The sequence below is a fragment of the Musa acuminata genome, chromosome BXJ2-10, assembly GCF_036884655.1.
Source record: "Musa acuminata AAA Group cultivar baxijiao chromosome BXJ2-10, Cavendish_Baxijiao_AAA, whole genome shotgun sequence".
Lineage (NCBI taxonomy): Eukaryota > Viridiplantae > Streptophyta > Magnoliopsida > Zingiberales > Musaceae > Musa > Musa acuminata.
Window position 1 is genome coordinate 8,744,674 of NC_088347.1, and position 8,741 is coordinate 8,753,414.

At 40.4% G+C, this 8,741-nt stretch overlaps 1 pseudogene; it reads left to right on the forward strand.

Annotated features, from left to right (window-relative positions):
- The first annotated feature begins 4,012 nt into the window (after positions 1-4,012).
- LOC135626011 (squamosa promoter-binding-like protein 3) lies at positions 4,013-7,343 on the forward strand (annotated as a pseudogene).
- The last annotated feature ends 1,398 nt before the right edge of the window (positions 7,344-8,741 follow it).

Here is an 8,741-nt window from a genome sequence, read left to right on the forward strand (position 1 = left end):
GTACACATGGATATATCCTCTTTCTCATAAATCTGACGTTTCTCGCGTTTTTTCCACTTTTCAGAAGTTGGTCGAAAACTATTTTCAGTCTACCATTAAAACAGTCTACTCTGATGGTGGCGGTGAATATCAAGCCCTGGCGTCTCATCTCTCAGCTTGTGGCATTCAACACCTCAAGTCTCCTCCACATACTCCTCAACTAGTTGGTTCTGCCGAACGCAAACATCGGCATATCGTAGAAACTGGACTCACACTTTTACATCAGGCTTCCATGCCTTCAACTTTCTGGAGAGCAGCCTTTCAAACTGCTGTCTACCTAATTAATCGGATGCCTACACCAGTTCTACAACATCAGTCCCCCTTTGACACACTGTTCCACAAACCCCCTAACCTTCGTAAACTCCGCGTGTTCGGTTGTTTATGTTATCCTTGGTTACGTCCCTATGCCTCTCATAAGTTAACATCCCGATCTTCTCCTTGCGTCTTTATTGGTTACTCACTTGACCATAATGCTTTCCGCTGCTATAATCTCCACACTCACAAAATCTTTGTATCACGTCACGTTATCTTTGTTGAGTCTAACTTTCCTTTCCAAACTCTTCCATATCCTGCCATACGGACCACTTCACTATCTCACTGGAGTATACCTTCGGATCAATCGGACGAGCCTCCCATGTCTTCGTCTACTTTCTCCCCTCCTGATCCGCACTATATCACTCCAGTTCAACACTTGCCCGTTTCCTCTGTTCCTACTCCACTCCACTCTTCTCCAATTGATGGGGCAATATGTTCCAAAACACAACCATCCTCTTTACCTCCTTCTCGCCCAAGTGCCCCTGACGTGTCTCCACTTGACCCGGCTTGTGCCACTGATCCTCACCCAACATTACCTCCTAATCCTGTCATCTCCAATCATCCTATGACCACTCGCTCTAAGCATGGTATTTTTAAACCTCGTCAAGTACTTAACCTACAAGCTGTCATGAATTCCTCATCCCCCAACATTGAACCCACCACCTTCACTCAAGCCCACAAATCTCCGCATTGGCGTATTGCCATGAGCGAGGAATATAATGCCCTCCTCCATAATTCAACATGGGATCTAATTCCTTTTCATCCTTCACAAAACATCATCGGGTGTAAGTGGGTCTTTAGAATTAAGCGGAACCCAGATGGCTCAGTTGCTCGATATAAGGCACGCCTGGTCGCCAAAGGGTTCCATCAACGACCTGGAGTTGATTTCACTGAGACGTTTAGTCCTGTTGTTAAACCCACTACAATCCGGCTTATCTTGAGTCTGGCTACCACTAAAGGCTGGCAATTACGACAATTGGATGTTAATAATGCCTTTCTACAGGGATCTCTATCTGAAGATGTTTTTATGCAACAACCCCCCGGTTTTACTCATCCTCAGTATCCACAGCATGTTTGCAAACTTCGGAAAGCCATTTATGGACCTCGTCAGGCTCCGAGAGCTTGGTACACTCAACTTAGCTCATTTTTGACTTCTGTCGGCTTTCTTAACTCCAAATCTGACACTTCGTTGTTTCTGCGACATCATCATGGAAACACAATGTATATTCTGGTATATGTGGATGATATTATTGTCACAGGCAACAATCCCGCCAGCATCCAAGCGTTCGTCAAACAGCTGGCAGCTCGATTCTCGCTTAAGGATCTCGGTCCCTTGAGCTACTTTTTGGGCGTCGAAGCTACCTTCACATCTTCCGGTCTCTTTTTATCACAACGCAAGTACATTCAAGATTTGTTATTAAAGACAAACATGCAGGATGCAAATGCAGTTACAACCCCCATCTCTACTAGCGGTTCTCTCAAATTATCAGATGGAAGTCCTGCTACGGAACCCACTCAATATCGCCAAGTTGTTGGCTCTTTACAATACTTAGCTCTCACGCGCCCAGACATCTCATTTGCTGTGAACAAATTATCACAGTTTATGCAGCAACAATCTACTCTACACTGGTCTGCGGTCAAGAGACTTCTACGATATCTTAAAGGGACTCTAAATCATGGACTCTTTTTTCGTAAACACTCTCCACTTCGTCTTCATGCATTTGCCGATGCTGATTGGGCGGGCAACCTTGATGATAGAGCATCCACATCGGGGTATATTATCTTCCTTGGTGCTCATCCAATCAGTTGGAGTTCTAAGAAGCAAAAGACAGTCGCCCGGTCTACAACTGAAGCTGAATACCGTGCCATTGCCGCTACCACTGCAGAACTCAATTGGATCACGAATCTTCTCAAGGAACTCAACATCGATTCCACTCCTACAATATATTGTGATAATATTGGAGCTACCTATCTGTGCGCTAATCCGGTATTCCACTCCCGCATGAAACATATTGCTATTGACTTCCACTTTGTACGTGATCAAGTTGTCCGCCGTCAACTCCGTGTTTCTCATGTTCATACAGCTGATCAATTGGCCGACTCACTTACGAAGCCTATAGCTCGTAAGCTGTTTGCATTACATCAGTCCAAGATTGGCCTCCTTGATAGGAGCACCATCTTGCGGGGGCATGATAAGTAGATGAGATTTCCCTAACTGTTGAGGAAATCTCTCTACTCTGTTGAGAGAAATCCTCTAACCCGTTGAGGAAACTTCTCCTTTTAACCTGTATATAAAGACGGAGGATATGTCAATAACATTCAACTTCTTCTTCTACAACTCATTTATCTCTTTATTTTAACAGAAATAGCCTCCAAATGAACAAACACTGCAAAATGGCTCCTCGGCCCACACTTTGCCGTTGATGCTTCATCATGAAGACATGACATTAAAATCTTTTCGTGTGTCTTTGAGGACCCGAGTTGGATGCGTTGAATAGTCTTTGAACCACCACACGTTGATCTGACATGTATGAACAGTCAGATGGGTTAAATTAGTCATCCCACCCAAACTAGCTCTCACACTCATGAACAGGTTGCTGGGCATTGCTGCCTAGTATTCCACGTGCCATTGTCTCCAACCAAACAGTTTAAGACAGTGCTAGCCACTCTTGTGTATGATGGGAAGAATGTTTATGAGGATCCTCGGGTTGAGAGTTCAATGTTCAGAATATGAACAAAACCACAGGTGATCTCTAGCTTCTTCATCCTCATCGCAGAGAACACAAGGGTTGACAATTGAGTTCTTTGTGGTGCAGTAGTACATCTTTTATGTGCGGCAGGCTGATACTGCTTAGAAGCCACAAGTGAGACTTCAACCAGAAACATATCTTGGACACAGGATAATCTTATGAACCATGTGATTCATCATTCATCCTGTCTTTTTCCCTAAGAGGATCAAAACCTAGAAATTAGATGTCTGCCAAAGCAACAACTTTTGACTTGCACCTCCGGATATCCTGTTCATAACCATGTTTTCCCTCAAGAACAAGAATATGATCATATATCAACAGTCAACACTCACCAGATTACGTTTGGAAATTCTCTTCTTTCTCATGTTTAGAGAAATTAAATTACTGCTGCTAATATGTTAGCAGACCAAAAAAAAAGAAGAGAAAGTTAGTTCTCTGAATTCAGAGTAGGAAACTCATCTTTCTACATTGCTTCTATCTTGTGTTCTGAATCTCAAGGTCAATAGAAGGGCGAGCTTAATTCTGCAGCAGAGTATCAGAATCAAATTAAGAATTTTATATGACTTTTTGATCATTTCCACTCTTTAGATCCACTAATGCATGCATGCTTCGAAGCTGTCATTTATCTCTCGTCTTTCCCTTTCAGAAAGTTACTTCTCTTTTTCTTCTTCTCTGGGAGTTGTCATCTTCTCTTCCCCCGGAAGCACCATAACTCCTCTGAAAGGGGTGACCAAATCCCGACTAATAATGTGTAGTAATGATTGGTTAAGATTGTAATTATATTCAAGTACGAGGCCAATTGTTCTTTATAGTCGAACTCTTGCTTTCTTTTGTGATTTCCGATGATACCCTTCTATCAGCTATATATCTATCCTCTCTCTCTCTCTCTTTCTCTCCTTCGACACATCGCAGTTGCCATCTTGCCTAACCATCTCGTCTGTCTGTCTCGAGACAAAAAGTGAGGGGTGCCGCTCTTGGTGCTGCAGAGAGAAGGGGGGAGAGATCCGGAGCTCCCCAGGCGTCCGCACGCGATCGCTTCCAGTGCCTAAAGGTGTGTTTCTGGTTGCAGTTTCCGCTCTCATTTCAACGCTGCACCCGCATACGGCTCCGATTTCAATGTCCCAACCACTCCCAGTTGGGACTTGGGATGGAATTAATAATTAGGGTTAAAGACTCCTCCCTTTTTAGTTCCTCATCGTTGTTCTCTTTTTCTGTCCTTCGTAAAAATTGGATTTTGGACTTACTTTGTGTGTTCTTTTTGCCTACGCGATGCGGACGCAAAAAGTAGTCGCTTTTATTCTCGTATCAAGATTGGGTAGAAAAGATGGAGGTTTTTAACCAAGAACATAATCCAATCGCATCTTCTCCGGTGATCTGTTTGATATCCTTTCAAAGCAGGATTAGTGAGTGTTTGCTAAACGATGGAATATAAAGTGAAATTAAATTTTTGTATACGAATATGTAGTGGAATTAAATAAAATCATAATAAGATTAAGATATAGGTCGAAAATCTCTCAAAATTATGGGGTAAATTAGAAATAATCTACTATAAGAATAATAAATATATAAATCTCAATTTCTTATTCAAAATCTTAGCAACAATCATAAGAGAATAATTGGGATATAAGAATCACATCATGCATAATATCTAAATTCTTCCAAAATAATTCTATTATAGATATGATGTAATCTGGAATAAAAATAATATCTAAATTCTTGTTTTTTTTTTTTTTTCTTTGGATTTCTAGTTTTTTCTCCTATTTTTTGCTAATCACCCATGCCATCCTCGTTGTTGTCCTGCTTATTTTTACAGTTATCATACATCCTCGTGATATAAATTAAGATTAGGTTAAAAGAAAAAAAATTGGGTTATGAGCTGTTGAAGTTCGCTGAACCATAGACGGTCAGCTCAACAGTAAAGGAACAAAAAATTGTAGTTCGGAAATGATGTATTTTTCGTTCCGTTTATTTGTCGACGTTTTTTTGGTGGCGAGAACGACTGTGTTTAGTTGCTTTCGTGGGCAAAAGGTTTAGTTCCTTTCTATCTGCTGTTCGGTGGGTGACTGCGGTAATAAATGGGGAGAAAGGGCACAGAACCTCACTGTCGTGGTTCCATGTGCGTGTACCGGCTTCCGTCTTCGCATTTCACGACTGGTCGCTTTGTTTGATCTTTTCTTGCGGCAAACCTTTTCCTCAAGATCTCGTTTTTCGTGTGTTTCCCGATGTACTGGTGCGTCAACCGATGGAGACGGTGAAGAGGCTCGAATGAAAGGAAATAAAAGGAGTGGCGCCTTTCTCCATTTCAATCAATTCCACCGTCGACCATCCAAGAGTTGGAAGTCAGATCTCGTCCCCCCAAGTTGACTTTTTTATTGCTCGTTTGTCTTCAAATCTGAAGAATGGTTCGTGGTAGAACAATAAGAGGTCTTTTTTGAGCGAAACAAAAAATTTTGCAAACTTTGAAGTCTTTGATAGAGAGGGAAAAGCCTAGTGTTGGTTTCTTTTCCGGGAGCATCAAACTTGTGCTAATTCCTTCATCGACTATATGATGGTACGGGCTTTGAACAGATTTATGGCAGATTAAACCAAAATATCTGGGAATTTGTTTCTTGTGTTTTCGTTCTTGTTTCAGCTGTAAGAAAAGAAAGTGAAAGTAACTTCCATATGCATCTCAGTCATTATTCTCGGTGAAGGGAGCTTGCTTTATCCGGGACTGAGGAATTCAAGCGTTGGGATTCAATATCTTCTTAATGAACATGTACTGCTTTTGGCTGTCGATGCGTCTGGAGATCGATTGCATCCTGGCATGACTCCTGGAGGTAAAAATTTTTCTTCCTCCTTCAACGAAGTTTTAATTACAGTTCACTTTCACAAGCTTTGGTTATTAGGATGGAAGAAGTCACAGCCTAGTCCACTGGAATTTTTTGATATGAACTTCCTTGTTTCAGATTGCCTGAGCCGTGTGGGAGTTTCTTGTTGAATTTATCCTTGCCTGATCCAGCACCTAATGCTGCATTTATTTTTCACCTCTTGAACAGAATAATACTTCAAATCTTGCTGCAAGTGCTTCTTTGATGGACTGGGTTCCGAAAACTCCGTTCCCTTGGGATTGGGAAACTCTGGAATTATTCAGTGGAAAAGAAAGTGAAATCTCTAAAGCTGCACAAGTACCTGACTTGAAGATTGATGGTGGTGCCTTTATTTGCGATAGATCTGTATGTTCGTCTGGTCGTGGTGCCTCCTCTGTTCTGGAATTGGGTAATCGTTCATCCAAAAGCTCCATATCAGCATCTGTTGATTCCCTTTCTGGGGCAGGAAAGAGAAAATCACAGCTCAACTTTGATTCCGCTGGAAGGGCCCCACATAACCTGGACAATAATATTATTGCAAGGGTTGAGGATTCTGGAACTTCGACTGTACCAGTCGTTGCAGACCACCCTAAGGAACCACTTACAGGTTTAAAGCTTGGGCCAACTTACTTCGAAGATGTTGCTTCAGTGAACAACATCAAAAACTTGTCTTCCTCAGCGCCTATGACCTCATCGGCTGCCTTAGCCAAGAAATCTAGGGTGTCTCAACAGAACTTACAGAGTCCTTATTGCCAGGTTGAAGGTTGTAACATTGACCTTACAACAGCGAAAGACTATCATCGCAAACATAGAGTCTGTGAAAGCCACTCAAAGTCTCCCAAGGTGATTGTAGCTGGTAAAGAGCGCAGGTTTTGTCAACAGTGTAGCAGGTGAAGCTATTTTCAGTTAGATGGCTATTACTTTGAGGGAACACACTTAGATGGCTATTGCGAATAAAACACTAGGAGCCAAATGATAGAGGATTTGAGATCTTAACAAGAATGATGAAAAATAGTAATAACTCTGGATTAGGGTATTGCATTAGGGCTCTGTAGTACCATATTATATGGAAGTGTATTCTGGTTATAGTATTGTCTTGTAGGATTATGATGCTCTCAAGATATATGGTTACATCATATTGTTTGACATAATGTTCTTCAATGAATTTAGTTGACAAAGTCAAAAAGTCTGAAAATAGTGTTGGCCATCTTCCAGGTTCCATGATTTGTCCGAGTTTGATCTGAAAAAGCGGAGTTGCTGAAGACGTTTATCAGATCATAATGCACGTCGCAGAAAGCCACAGCCAACAGCAATCTCATTCAATTCTTCTAGGCTTTCTTCATCATATTATGGTATTACTCAACTTTTAGCTCCTGAAATTTACAAGTAGTTGCAACACCAGTTAATCTTGATTCTCTAACATATGCTAGCTTCAAGCAGTTGTGTCTCATTTCCTGTAAAGAAAAATAGATTTTTGATTGATAGGTTTGGTGGTTTGTCAAAAGAACAATTTTTTTTTTACTAAAGAAATTGATCCATACATATGATTAAGAGCAAGTTGCTATCACTAGCTCTTGAACTGTTTCTTTTCCTAAATTGGTGTTGGAACTTTTCTTTTTCTGCAACTAGTGGATCTTTTAATATTATATTTTTCTTGCTTTAAGTTAAATAACTGGGCTAAGATGGATTCTTTGTTAGTTTAGGATCTTACATTGTTTCTTTTAAACTGTATATGCTGCATGATTGTAGATTCCTTGATTGTCACCTTTCACCTTGTATGAAAGTGACTGATACATATGTTTCATAACAATGTGGTACCACACAGATGATAGACATCAGATGAACCTTGTTTTTGGTCGAGCTCCTCTGGGTCATGTGACAACCACTGTAAGTTTCCCACGGAATAACTTAGGCAGCTTCAAGCTTCTTCAAGCTAAAGAGTCTTGGACAAAGTCAAATAAAGCAGGATGCACTGATGGGCAGCTACAAATTTCCAGCATATGTCAACCAAACAATACTTCGACTCTTAATCATGACTTGGACAGACTCTTGTCATTCAAGGGCACAGCAGCCGAGGTCCTCAATCAAGGTAGTGCCTTTTATGTACTTAAAATGTATGCTGAGAAAAGGAAATGCCTATTTTATGCTATTTTTAATCTCTTTTCACAACTGCTGCACGTACTATAGGTGCACATATGCTAACATTGTTGTCTCTTTCTGCCTGCACCATTTATGGCATGTGAAGGACCACCTGTGGTCTTTAATAAGGGAGAATTTGTATTATATGTTCCTTTCCTCAGTAAGACATTTTGCACTAGCTGAAATTGTCATTCGGCATTCTTATTTGCATGTCGAAATATAAGTGAAAGACATATTACTTTTAATATCAACTTTCAGATCAATGACAGTCTAAATGAAGACATTTGCATAAATAATACATAATTTTAAGTTGTTGATGAGCATAAGCTAAGTATGTGAAAATGGAACAATTAGTTGCTTTTCTATGTCAGAGATTTGTTACATAGAATGCATTGCATCATCAATCTAATTTGCAATTATTCATGTTTGAAATACAAAGGTGGAGGGTGCTGATTAGATCAGGATTTCTTCATTTGACTTGATATTCCTTTTGCAGTCTTATGCTAATTATGAATTTCTATATCTATGTTGGGAATATATTTGCAGATATTAGGTTTGAAATGCAAAGATGGATCATGCTGATCAGATTGGGATTTCTTCATTTAACTTGATATATTCCTTTTGCAGTTTTATGCTAATTATGAATTTC